The 13,731-nt window shown below is 43.4% G+C and overlaps 1 long non-coding RNA gene across 7 annotated transcripts in view; it reads right to left on the reverse strand.

Annotated features, from left to right (window-relative positions):
- The window catches only part of LOC142492637 (uncharacterized), an 81,155-nt gene that overhangs the window by 8,466 nt on the left and 58,958 nt on the right, over positions 1-13,731 (reverse strand). Inside the window, exons 5-6 of one of the 7 annotated variants that reach the window (XR_012800867.1) lie at positions 2,613-2,649; positions 127-1,284 (exon numbers count right to left, since the gene is read on the reverse strand). The exons of 5 other annotated variants lie outside the window; for them this stretch is intronic. This is a non-coding gene — a long non-coding RNA (uncharacterized LOC142492637). Of the gene's footprint in view, positions 1-126; positions 1,285-2,612; positions 2,650-13,731 lie in introns of those variants that run through there. One more of the 7 variants, XR_012800870.1, reaches the window with a different exon arrangement.

Here is a 13,731-nt window from a genome sequence, read left to right on the forward strand (position 1 = left end):
TTTTCAAAACCCAACATATTTATGTTATTGGTGTGCCCATTGGAAATCAATGCAGTAGTCTGAAATTGTCTAAATAACAAGAAACAATTAAATGAGCATTTGTTCATGCAAACAAGCAGCCTCTGTTACAGATAATGCCTGATTTCATAATGTTGATGCCTGAAATTAGATCATTATCATTCAAAATGTCTACGTGCATTATAGTATAACTCAAGCACCTCATTCATATAGGATGATCACAGAAGAAAAAAGTTTATTTTTGTTTATTGCATAAGATGCAAGTAAGTCATTTGTTACAAAGTGTTCAGTGCCTCAAGGGAAATGTCCACATTGGTGGGAGCAACTTAATTGCATTCTGCTAACACATCATTTATGATAGCCTTCTTAAAGATGCAATTCCATTTAGTAACAAAGTGAATGAATGGTAGCAATATGCTTAATTGGGAAAATTATGGCTATCGCAGCCTATTAAAAAAAAACAGTCAGACATTATTATTAATAAGTAAAATGTATATATGTGTAGCAAAGCCTGCGGCCGCTACCTCTTCCCTTGCTCCCTAACAGTATAAGTCCTGCTAGGGAAAGGACTGGAGGGGTTAAGTCCTCATGAGGGCCTAGTGTGCTATTGCAACCTTGGATATATTTACTGTATCCAGGGGTGGGTCTAGCAACAGCCTGAGAGTGTCAGCCTGGGGGAGTATACTAGCTGGGTCACATGAGGTTGATGTGACTCCTGTCAGTATCAGACCTGCCCTGTTATGGGGCAGGGTTACAAACCTTATCCCCCAGGATGTAATATACTGACACTCTCCCCCTGTGAAGTGGACAACAACTACCCTGTATCCCACAAGGGGATACAGGAGGAGCACAAGAAGGGAACCTAGATGGGCCTCAAGCCTTAACGTAACCCTCCAGGGGAAGTGTAACAGGGGAGTAATCCCTGTTCAAGTAATGTGCCTTTAATCTAGCAGTGTGGTGGTTAGCTGCTGGTAGTCAATTAATAAACACCACCTGCCTGATTTAGATTGCTTACAAAAGCCTTTCTGTTGAGACAGGAAGTAACTCCTTAGCTCTGAATGAGAGCTGACCTTTGGAGAGACAGAGGAGTGTTCTTGAGACTCCCAGGTGAGACTGACCAAGAGAACACACATCTCTGGAGCTGACCGGTCTTGAGCTCTGCCCAGCATAGCTGATTGCAAGACACCAAATAAGACTTCTAAACCTGGATGCTGATATTTTCTGTGCACGCACGGGTGCGGTTCCAGGAGAGCAGAGAAGCTTACTCTACAGCAAGAAACAGATAAGACTTTCATTATTAAGAGACTGCTTATTTCTGCTTATTTCATGCTATATGTTTTGGGGCTGCGGGACATGCTTGACTAAGGGAGATGTGAATTAATTGCATAGGATTTCACTAGAAATACTCCCAAGTGAATAGAAGCTTTGTCCCCCCCCCCCCCCCCTGTGTTTGGATGATTTCCTGATGAAAAGGAAAAGGCACAATAAAGCCTATTATAATTTCACCTTATAAAGTCTCCAATTGTGTACCTCTGTGAACGTCTGTCTACAGGAAGCAAAGCATGAAGTAACTCTGCTAAGTGCAATAAATACTGGTTAAATCATAACAAGGTGTGGTTTACAGCTTGGAGAGAACATAGTGTCATTATGGACCATCCTTCCCAAGTTCCTGGATCCATGCTGACTGGAGGCGCTGCCAAAGAATGAAGTATCCTTAAAGCATGTCCTGATTCTCCCCACACCATGGTGGAGCTCAGTTCCCCTGTTGCCTCACAGGTATGCACAGCATCATGGAATATACAAGTAGTGACCCAATCTCACAGAGGGTGGGGGTAAAGTGGCTACATAAATATATAGATTATGAATAGCTGCTGATTGGAGCTAATCTCTTCTCCAGGACAGAAAAGATATATTGAAAAAAAAAACAGTCAGACATTATTATTATTATTATTATTATTTAACATATATATATATATATATATATATATATATATATATATATATATATATATATATATATATATATGGCTCGACAAATGCACTAGCCAGCACATTCTAGCCGCTGACAAGACATACCGGCAGTGGCATCTACCGACATTCTCCTGCGTCTCCCCATTCAACTCCCAGCATTATCCCGTAATTTCCATGAAAATGGCTGCACGGCATCAAATGACGCCGCTTTTCCATGACAACTGGATGGCAACTTGATGCCGCGCCATCACGTAGCGTCCTGTTGTCATGGCAACGTGGTGTCATTTGACGCCGCACAGCCATTTCCACTGATGTTTCAGGAGAATGCCAGGAGTTGAAGGGGGAGACGCAGGAGAATGTCTGGAGACACCGCACCACGCTGCCTGTATGTCTCGCCACTGGGTAAAATAAATGAATAGCTGCTGATTGGAGCTGATCTCTTCTCTATGACAGGAAAGACATATTCACATTATAGTATATTAAATAGGAGGAAATAAGATGAGGGAGATGAGTAAATAAAATCCACCCTCAACATTAAATTACAGTGTTTAAGGGATTTAAATATACCTATACCTATCTGCTTTATTTTAGAAGGCATTTGAAAGGTATTTTAACATACTTACACTTTTTAAGTCCAACGTATAACCAAAGGGGTGTAACCTGTAAAATTTCAGACATTGCATTGAGCAACATTGTGATGAGGGAATATTTCGATTAAGTCCAATCTGCTACCATCAGTCATTAAAAAAAAACAGTAGTAATTCCAGACATCATATCTTCATTGTTGGTGCAGCATTGATCAGAGCAGCGTACTGTGCCCTTCAGCTTATTGTGTTTCAGTTATGATACAGTGTTGGGCATAGGCAAACAAGGATAAATATATATTTAAAAATCACTCAACCCTTCCTACTACTGCTGAACTGCCATGGACTGCATTCCTCAATTAATTTGGAGTGGGTAAAGGATTTAATTTCTCTTAAAAAGCAATTTCAGATCTGCACCTGGAGCTCCACAGCCCTGAATGAGGGACTTTGCTATACTTAGCATTGATTGGTAGCCTGTATCTTCCAATCACTGCCCACCATGGAAAATTGCACCTAAAAATGTAGCTCATAAACCCTGTGCTCCTTCCTCTCCATGGTACCAACTACTCCTGGGGAGAGGATGAGGGTGGATGAGAGAGATAACGATGCCCAGTGTTTGGGATCCTATTTGATCCCCAATGGCTTTAGGCCTAGATATATCAACCTCCATTAAAACTGAGATAATATTGCACCCAGAAAAAAAATGTGCTGCGTCTTATTACTGCAATTTTATGATGGATGTCAAGATTGTGATAATAATTTCCCGGATGTCATATTTTACCCATAGTCGTAATGCGGAAATTAATGTGATCATTAATAACTTATTAATTCCCACATCACAATCGCATTACTAATATTTATATTATAAACATTTGTAATATCTATAATTATAGAGCCTATGTGAGAAATTACATTAACCCACTTTATGCCCGTGGCTACCAAATTAAATGGGTTAATACATATTCAAATTACACTTCCTAGCTCCCTTGGCTACCTCAATGGCTAGTAAAGCATTGCCATGCAATACTTTACTAATTGATAAGGCAAATAAGGGGTTAAACACTTCCACCACCAGCCTGGGCAATTTACTTCCATCACTCCACCCCCGCTTTCCCAAGTCCAACCAACAAACCTACCCCCCCCCCCCCTCTAAACTAATGGCCAATAACCAAATTAGCCAAATGTGGCTAGTAGAGCTTTTAGCTATTCAAAACACCCAAAAAAGACATGTATTAAAAAAAACACGACAAACAGAAAAATAAATTTAAAACATAAATCCATTGATTTTCACTGTGGGAGGATAGATAACCACATTGGCAATCAATGTTTACCTGTAATTAAAAAGGGGTTACTTTTTCAGGGTAAATCCACGGGGAGAGTCTGCAATAATGGATCAATAGGGATATTTATGGGTAGCTGGACGAGGAAACCTGATCTGCAGTGCGATGTAGACAGAGAGTGCAGGAAGAGGCAGGCCGATGTGGTAGTCAGACAATGAAAGGTCAGGGTAGGCAGTAAACAGAAGAGTATTTGACAAAGCCAAAGGTCAGAGCAGGGAGCAAGCAGCAGAGCAATAGGACAAGCCAGAATCAATACCAGGATTTCAAGGAGCCAGCAGCAAGTCTGGGTATTTTCAAGCAGCAATGAAACAGAGAACATGCCTCCAGGGAAGCAAGCCTGTTGTAAAGCACTTAAGGAAATGGGACCTAAAGCGCACAGGAGAAACAAAAAGACAAAAAACAAAACATAGTGTAATCTTTTTTTTAAATAAGGTAAAAAGCCCTGTTGTAAAATACTGCACTTACAAGATAAAAAATAAAATCAGGCAATGATTGTAATCTTAGGCTGCAGATGTAATAGCCTGATGTCTACTTTGCCAAAAAATCAGCTGGGCTCCTCTGTCCTGATGACTATCCTCTAGGGTAATCCTCCTATAGAACAGTCTCTGAACCCAGATACCACCAAGATGGACTTCCACACAGAATATTTAAGCATCCAGATAAGGAAAGATAAATAGAATGTACTGACGTACAAAAACAATTTATTTCAGTATAAAACATTAAAGGATATGTCCGCAGGAGTACTCCACGTAACCACCAGTTCCTGCGATGTATTAATCAGTCCCATGTGTTACTCATGGTATCCCCGCTTATCAAACACATCTTCTGGTCACGGATGTGCTTAAGCAGTTTCAAATGAGGAAACGACCTGCGTCCCTCTCTGCCTGCAGCTCCGTGTACTTCAAAGTGCTTCCATGTCACGTGATGGTGTTACGCTGTTCTCATCACAAACTAGACGAGACCCTGTACTGAGATGGGAATAGACAAACACAAGCCACAGACACAGGGGCCACGTCTGGAGTGTAGGTTAGGCTTGACAGACGGGTCTGGGGTGAAGGGGTCAGGGTAGTCATTATACTTGACGAGTTCGGTGTAGGAGAGGTCTGGAGCATAGTAGGTACTATTGCCGAGGTCAGGGTTGGAGAGAGGAGAATAGTCAAAGTTTCAAAGCCGTGGTCAGAGTTGGAGAGGAGCGGAGTGTCAGAGAGAGCCGAGATCAGTATTACAGAGATGCAGGAGGTACACAGGAGATCAGAACTAGGAATAAAGCAACAAGACAGGAACAAGGCAGTGTTATCAGAGGCAAACACAGTGCAATGTGAATCAATGCTCAGCCAAAGTGCCTGTGGCACAGCTGAGAATATATAGGTGAGACAGACCAATCCCCAAGGGGCGGAGCAGAGGCACAGGCTCCACGGGGTCCAGAGATAGGCTGGTTTAGGAGAGGCAGGTGCAGCTGCTCATGGGTGATGATTAGATGTTGCCACGCAGCTTGGGAGCATGGCGCGTGCGTCAGGCGCGTGTGGCACGTGTCCCGAACGTGTGTAGCGCAGTGCAGGGGCGGAACACAAGCCAGCAGCATCGGATTAGGTCAGTGTGCGCATGCACGTCACGTGCATATGCGGAGGGGCGCCTGGCGCGAGTGTCTGTCGGCGGTCCTTACAGAACCCCCAATTGTAGGATGGTTTCTGTTCTGGCCTCGGTTTTGTCCTCGACTCGGAATTGACGAGAGAGAGCATCTGCTTTCAAGTTTTTGGACCCGGTAATGAAAGAGATAATGTAATTGAAGCGCGAAAAAAAAGAGACCAGCGGGCTTGACGAGCTCCCAGGCGTTGGGCTCTCTCCAAATACAAGAGGTTTTTATGATCCGTTACTATCATGATGGGACTTTTCGTACCTTCCAACAGATGCCTCCACTCCTCCAGAGAAAGCTTGATCGCTAATAGTTCCCTGTTGCCCACTTCAGAGTTTTGCTGTGCTGAGGAAAAAATTGGGTGTAAGTTGGCTGAAGGTGATTTTCTTTGTGATAGTATGGTACCAGCTCCGATGTCGGAAGCATCCACCTCTACTGTGAACAGGAGTTTAGGGTTGGGATGAATCAGGACTGGTGTGGAAACAAAGGATTTCTTCAGAAAGTCAAAGGCCTGTGTAGCTGCAAGTGGCCAAGACATGACGTCGGCACCTTTCTTGGTAAGAGCAGTGATCGGAGCGACAATGGATTAGAATTTGTGAATGAATCTTCTGTAATAGTTGGCAAAACCCAGACATCTTTGAATGTCTTTGAGAGAGGAGGGAAGCGGCCAATCCACTACGGCTTTCAGTTTGGAGGGGTCCATAGAAAACTCGGAGTCTGAGATAATATAGCCAAGGAATGCAGTAGAGGTTTGGTGTAAGTGACATTTCTCCAACTTGGCGTAGAGGTGGCTCTGACGGAGGCGTAGTAGTACCTGTTTGACTTGCTAAAAATGTTCTGAGAGAGATTTAGAGAAAATCAAGATGTCGTCGAGATAGACGATAAGAAAGTTATTGAGGAGGTCTCTTAATATCTCATGATGAAATCTTGAAAAACCGCCGGAGCATTATACAGACCGAATGGCATAAGTAGATACTCGTAGTGGCCGTCTCTAGTATTGAACGCTGTCTTCCACTCATCGCCTTGTCGGATCCTCACCAGATTATAGGCGCAGTGTAGATCCAATTTAGAAAAGATGGTTGCTCCTTGGAGACGGTCGCATAGTTCAGATATCAAAGGTAAGGGGTATCGTTTTTTAATGGTAATTTTGTTTAAGCCACGGTAGTCGATGCACGGACGAAGGGTGCCGTCCTTCTTCTTGACAAACAAAAAACCCTGCCCCAGCTGGTGAAGAAAATTTCCTGATAAAGCCCTTCTTGAGATTCTCTTGAATATAGTCTGACATGGCTTTTGTCTCTGGAAGGGATAGGGGGTATGATCACCCTCTGGGAAAAATGGAACACAGCAGAAGATCTATGGGACAGTCGAAGGACCGATGAGGGGGAATAACCTCTGATTTGATCTTATCAAAGACATCTCTGAAGGCCGAATAACAGTTTGGTAAGGGGCTCTGTACCTCCTTGGGGTTCTTCATACTGCAGATCATCTGCCTCGGAACTGCGCAGGTCATGGAGCACTGTTGATTCCAGGAGATGGGTTCTTGTTTGGCCCAATCGATAGGTGGGTTGTGATGTTGAAGCCATGGAAGGCCCAAGATGATTTCAACAGAAGAAGAGTGGATGACATCAAAAGAGATCTTCTACTGTGGGTCTGCTCGAACAGAAGGGACAATTCGATGGTTTATAGGATGATGAGGCCAGTTGTAGAGGGCGTCCTTCAATGGCCTCTAGTCCCACTAGGGTTTCCTTCCTCTCCAGTGATGTTATTTCTTGGACCGAATTCCTGGTCTATGAAAATCCCTCTGGAGCTGGAGTCGATAAACGTTGAGGCAGCCACCGAGAGATCCGAGCTCAAAGTGACACTGGAATCAAGATTCGGCTAGGTAAAAGTTCCTTGGAGACTCCTCTGGACCTCAGTGGGAGCCGGCGTTTCCCGACTTGAGAGGGCAGCAAAGGGCCAGATGGCCTTAATTTCCGCAGTAGAGGCAGAGACCGGAGGCTCAACGACGCTGTTTCTCAGAGAGGGACAGCTTGTTGCCATCTAGTTGCATGAGTTCCGGGACATCACCAACGGGAAACTCTGGAAAGGAGGACTGAACAAGCGGAGACCTGGTGGTTACCTGACGGTGGCACGAACGCTCGGATCTCCTCTTCTATAGATGTTGGTCCACTCTAATGCAGACGGCATGCGATGCCACCATATCTCCCACCTCAGCAGCGTCTATGTTTGTGGGGCTGAGCATACTATTACGCTGTGCTCACCACAAACTAGATGAGACTCCTGTACTGAGATGGGAATAAACAAACACCAGCCACAGACACGGGGGCCACGTCCAGAGTGTAGGTTAGTCTTGATAGCCGGGCCTGGGGTGGAGAGGTCAGGGTAGTCATTATACTTGCCGGGTTCGGTGTTGGAGAGGTCCAGATCATAGAAGATACTATTGCTGAGGTCAGGGTTGGAGAGAGGAGAATAGTCAAAGTTCAAAGCCATGGTCAGGGTTGGAGAGGACTGGAGAGTCAGAGAGTGCCAAGATCAGTATTCCAGAGATGCGGGAGATCCAAAGGCAAGTCGGGTCAATACACAGCAGATCAGAACTAGGAATAAAGTCACAGGACAGGAACAAGGCAGGGTTATCAGAGGCAAACACAGTGCAACGTAAATCTATGCTCAGCCAAAGTGCATGTGGCACAGCTGAGCATATATAGGTGAGACAGACCAATCCCCCAGGGGACGGAGCAGAGGTGCGGCCTCCGCAGGGTCTAGAGATAGGCTGGTTTAGGAGAGGCAGGTGCAGCTGCTCATGGATAATGATTAGATGTTGCCACGGAGCTTGGGAGCATGGCGCGCGCGTCAGGTGCATGTGGCGCATGCGCTGAGTGAATGTGGCGCAGTCCAGGGGCGGAGCCCAAGCAATGCCCTTACACATAAACAGCTGATCTGCCGGTACACAGAAGCAGCCGTGAGGCAGAGAAACAGCCCAGCATCGAGGCTACAAGGTATTAAACATACAATATAGTACTATTTGGAGCATAACAGAGTCCCATTGAAGGTGTAACTTCCGTATAAATGGAGTAAATATCCCTCCCGTGTCAGCTGTTAACGTGGCTCAGCATTTCAAGCAGAGGGTAGATTCCACTGACGTCACTTCAAGCACTGCAGTGCAAGGTAGTAGACATTCTGGGAAATCCCTTTAAACTCTGCACATAGGAACCAGAGCATTAGCAAATTGCCATACGGGGGAAAGGGAGTAAGAATATAAAATACTCAAGTACAGAATGCAAGTACAGCATCCAATGCATTTCGTAAGACAAAACTTACTTCATCTGATGAAAAATCCAAAAACGGTAAAGCATTTTTATCATTTCACAGTTTTTATTTGAAGGACAGTGGTCATAATAAATACCATGGACAATCCACATATATTTATAGTAGCCTAGTACATACAGAATGTAAGTGCAGTAACTTCTTTTTTATATATACTTAAAGTGTTTCCAACAGTTGTGGGGGGTGCGGGGAGAAATGGTGCAACATTCCCGACGATCACATATTACATTATAAAAATACACAATGATTGACCAATGGCAAAAAAAAAGTAAATCCTGTATATACATACATGCACTTTAAATCAAATCTTTCCCCTCTGTATCTTATACTTTTTTGGTTGTCCGTCTCCCTGGGTAACCCAGGAAACGGAGAAGGTCTTCACTGGAGAATATTGGACTGGTTTATGGGAGGGTGTCCTTGGGTGGTGAAAGTCTCATAAATCAGCCATGGCTGCCATACTTTCTGACATTTTTAGCATGAGTCTCTCGGAATCCCAATGTCTTTCCATTTTAAGAAAGTACCAGATACTTGTTTTTATCTGGTTAAGAATCGGCAGGTTTGGGCTCATCCACGCCGCTGCTATGGCACAGAGTGTTACTGTCTTTATATGGCTAATAAGTTTTTTTTTGTACTGTATCTGTCTATATTCTTCTGAGGTTTGTTTAGAAGACATACTGTACTCATGTGTCGAGAGGGAACTCAAAACCCAGAACTCTCTGCATCAGCCTATGATCTCTTTCAGATCTCCACCACAACAGGACACAGCCACCACATATGAATAAACGGGGCGTGCTGGCCACAGCCCTTAGGACACATAGGAGATGTTTCCAGGAACATCTTGGCCAGACGCTCCGGGGTTAGGTACCACCTATATAATACTTTGTAAGCATTTTCTTTGATCTGTGTACATATAGATTTGTGGCCGCTGCTTGAAATATTTCATCCCATATTTCTGGTTCGAGAGTTTGGTTTAGGTCTCTTTCCCACTGTGTCATAAAAGGGAATTCTTTTTCCAGAGAAGGGAGAAAGATTGATGAATAAATGATCGAAGTCGACCCCTCTGAAATGGATTTTTGCTGCACAGTGTCTCGAAAAAAAGTCCCCTAGCCTGAACAAAACCCTGGATCTGAAGGTACCTGAAAATCTTGCCACTTGGAAGATAATAACAGCATCTGAGAGTAGCAAAAGAAAGGACCTTGGATGTGTCACTGTCCATAATGTCTACTAACCTATGGATCCCCCTCGATCTCCATGCTTCAAAAGTTGACCCAACCATACACGGGGAAAACTCTGGGTTACAAATAGTGGTGTCATCCCTGATCTATCGAGAGTGCACTTCATTTTTTTTTTGGTACCACAAACTCAAATTGTGAGATATCGAGGGTAAATAGCCACTTGCTTTCTTTTGTGAGATCTCAGGGGACCACAGAATTGATCTTAATTCCAGGGGGGCCAGCAAGTCCACCTCCAGTTCCACCCATCTCTTGCCTCCTATATCTAAGTGCCAGGCTAATATCTGGCTAAATTGCGCTGCTTTATAGTAGGAGAGTAAGCACGGTAGAGCAAGACCTCATTTCAGTCTCGATTGGTTGAGAATGGTTCTAGCCACTCAAGGGCTCTTATTGTTCCATATAAAGGACTTTATGTGGGACTGTAAAGCTTGAATTCCCCATAACAAAACCGGGATGGGGAGAGTGAGGAACAAATATAACATTCTAGGGAGGAGATTCATCTTGATTGAGTTAATTCTGCCAATCCAGGAAATATTATATTTGGATTAATTTACCAGGTCATTCTTGAGAGATCTGAGGAGGCCTGTGAAATTAGCACTATACAGAGTTAAATAATCGTTTGTCAAAAATATGCCTAGATAATTCAGGACTTTACTGCACCATTTAAATTCAAAGTTTACTGAGATTATTTTGACTACTGTTTTAGACAGATTAATATTTATTGCCTCAGATTTATTGCCATTTATTTTAAAACCTGAGAGTCTACTAAAGATCCCAAGTTCCTGGAATAGATTCCGGAGCAATATAAGTGGCTTAGACAGTGTTATGAATGCATCACTCGCAAACAGATCTATTTTGTACTGTTTGCCCCAAACTGGGATACCCTCTATATTGGGGTTGTTTTTAGTGTGACTAGCCATTGGTTCGAGGGAGAGGGCAAATAGCAGGGGAGATAATAGGCATCCTTGTCTAGTGCCTTCTTTGATTGAAAAAACCTCAGAGGCTATTCTTGAACTAAATACCCTGGCCAAAGGGGACGTATAAAGAGCCATGACAGAGCAGAGAAATCGATCCCCGAACCAAATTTTTTTTTAAAGTACCACCCAGATTTTCCCTGTCCAGACGGTCAAACACTTTGGTGAACAATACAAGTGCGCAGCAAAAATGAATTAACAATTGTGAAGTGATAGTGATTATATATTACCACTAAAAACCCAAGTGAGTAACAAATAATAACTGTGTTACCAGTCTAATAAACTGAATGTCTGCTGCTGTAAAAAGGGTAGCCCAAGACCCTGGGTTACTAGATAAAACAAAACAAAGAAAAGCGCACAACGCTCATCGTGATATATATAAATACAGCGTCTGACGTCTAGCTCGCGGCACCGCACTGAGTGCCTTCGGGTAGTGATGATGTCACCGTATGGGTGTCGATAAGGAAGAGTCTATCGAAAATGCTGCTAGATCACCAGAATATTGTCATAATACACTGGATTACATACAGGTTAATAAGTGGTAGTGCTTCAGGGAAGCAGCCGTTTAGCGCTACAAAACGCGTTGGAATATACCACTTATTAACCTGTATGTAATCCAGTGTATTATGACAATATTCTGGTGATCTAGTAGCATTTTCAATAGACTCTTCCTTATCGACGCCCATACGGTGGCGTCATCACTACCCGACGGCACTCAGTGCGGTGCCGCGAGCTAGACGTCAGATGCTGTCCCACGAGGCTGGGAGTGTATCAACTGAGACCCCTGATCCAGCGGAGCTTTGGACATACTTACCTGGACTCTGCGGGGAGCTTCCTGGACTCTCTGAGCACATCCCTTGCAAGACAGGGGCTCCGCAGGCCAGCAGATTACAGAAGTGGACAAAGATATTCACCCCTGCTGTCCCTGGGTGTTTCAGTGTCCATGAGTGGTAACAGCTATCATAGTTATATTCTGTGCCTGTTTTCCATTCATTTGATGTACGCAGAACCTTGAATCATTTTTATTATAAAATTGTATTCATATATTTCACGATGAGCGTTGTACGCTGTTCTTTGTTTTGTTTGGTCAAACACTTTCTCTGCGTCTAAAGATAATACCAGGGACTGAATGTTTGTTTGTTTTGTGTGAGTCACCAGGTCGATCGTTCACCTCGTATTGTCAGCTGCCTGTCTCACGGGACAAAACCTACTTGGTCCAGGTGGACCAGGCCAGGCAATACTCTACTAAGACGGTTGGCACAAATTTTTGAGTATATCTTCAAGACTACATTTATTAGCGATATCGGCCTGTAACTCGCACAGCATGCGGGGTTATCCCTGTCTTAGGGATGAGACATACATGAGCCTGTAACATAGTATTCGGGAATTCTGCACCGTCTAGTATGGAGTTAAAATGCTTTAGAAGATGGGGAATAAGAAGGTGGGCAATTTTTTTTACATATAAATTTGAAAACCCATCTGGGCCTGGGGATATGTTTGGTTTCAGGGAATTAATCACCACCGCTATCTCTTCTGATGTAATTAATTAATTTAGGTTGTCTAGCTCATGTTCAGGAATAGTGGGTAAGTCTGACTCAGATAGATATTTTTCCAACTCCCCTCTATAATTCTGGGATTTAGTTGCTTTTTTACCGTCATATAGCTTACTATAGAAAGACTGGAACTCTTTTGCTATTTTAAACGGGTTAGACGTTAGGTTTCCCAAATTGGTCCGAATTTTATGGATACCTAACTTGGGTTGTTTATGTCTAAGTGATATGCAGGCACAGAGTCAGGCTTATTAGCCTTCTCAAAGTATTTTTGTTTGGTCCACATTATCATTTTTTCTGCTGCCTCGGACAGACAAATATTAAGTTCCCCCTGTGGGTCGTTAGCTCTCTCAAATTTTTTCTGGAAGTGTTGTTTTTGGGTGATTGCTCTAGCTTTGTAATTATTAAGTTCAACTTGTTTATTTTAGCTTGTCTCGCCTTTTTCCAGTTTGCTACTATTCCAATTAGTTTGCCTGTCAGGACAGTCTTACGAGCTTCCCAAATAGATGACTGACTTGGGACACTCCCAGAGTTAAAAAATAAAAATCCATAATATCCTTCTCCACTGTCAGCAATCTCAGGGATCTTTATCAGCCATTCGTTGAGTCTCCAGGTTCTAAATGCTGTCAAATCTCTAAGTGATACCTACATTGGGGCATGATCAGACCACGTAATATTTTTTTATGTGTGTTGAGTGCACTTGGGTGATTAGGGGGGTCGAGATAAAAATATAGTCTAATCTGGTGTAAACTTTATGAGAGGCACAGTAAAATGTGTAGTCTTTACATTTGGGATTCAGCTCCTGCCACACATCGACAACGCCAAGCTCTCTGAGATATTCTATTAGTTTCTGATGGTTGCCTGGTCTTTGGGACAACTGGCTCTGTGACATTGGGGTTGACCAATTTTAATCCAGGTTGGTGTTAAAATCTCCGCCTAATATAATTTGGCCTTTCGCCATGGATCCCAGCTTTCTAAAAAAGGTAGAAAAGAATTTGGGGCCTTAAGAGTTGGAAGCGTAAACATTTGCAATTGTCCTCTCTACCCCATGCAAGGTACCCGACACAATCAGGTATCTCCCCTCAACTGGAATGCCCAAAGATGG

Source organism: Ascaphus truei, chromosome 1 (genome assembly GCF_040206685.1).
Source record: "Ascaphus truei isolate aAscTru1 chromosome 1, aAscTru1.hap1, whole genome shotgun sequence".
NCBI lineage: Eukaryota > Metazoa > Chordata > Amphibia > Anura > Ascaphidae > Ascaphus > Ascaphus truei.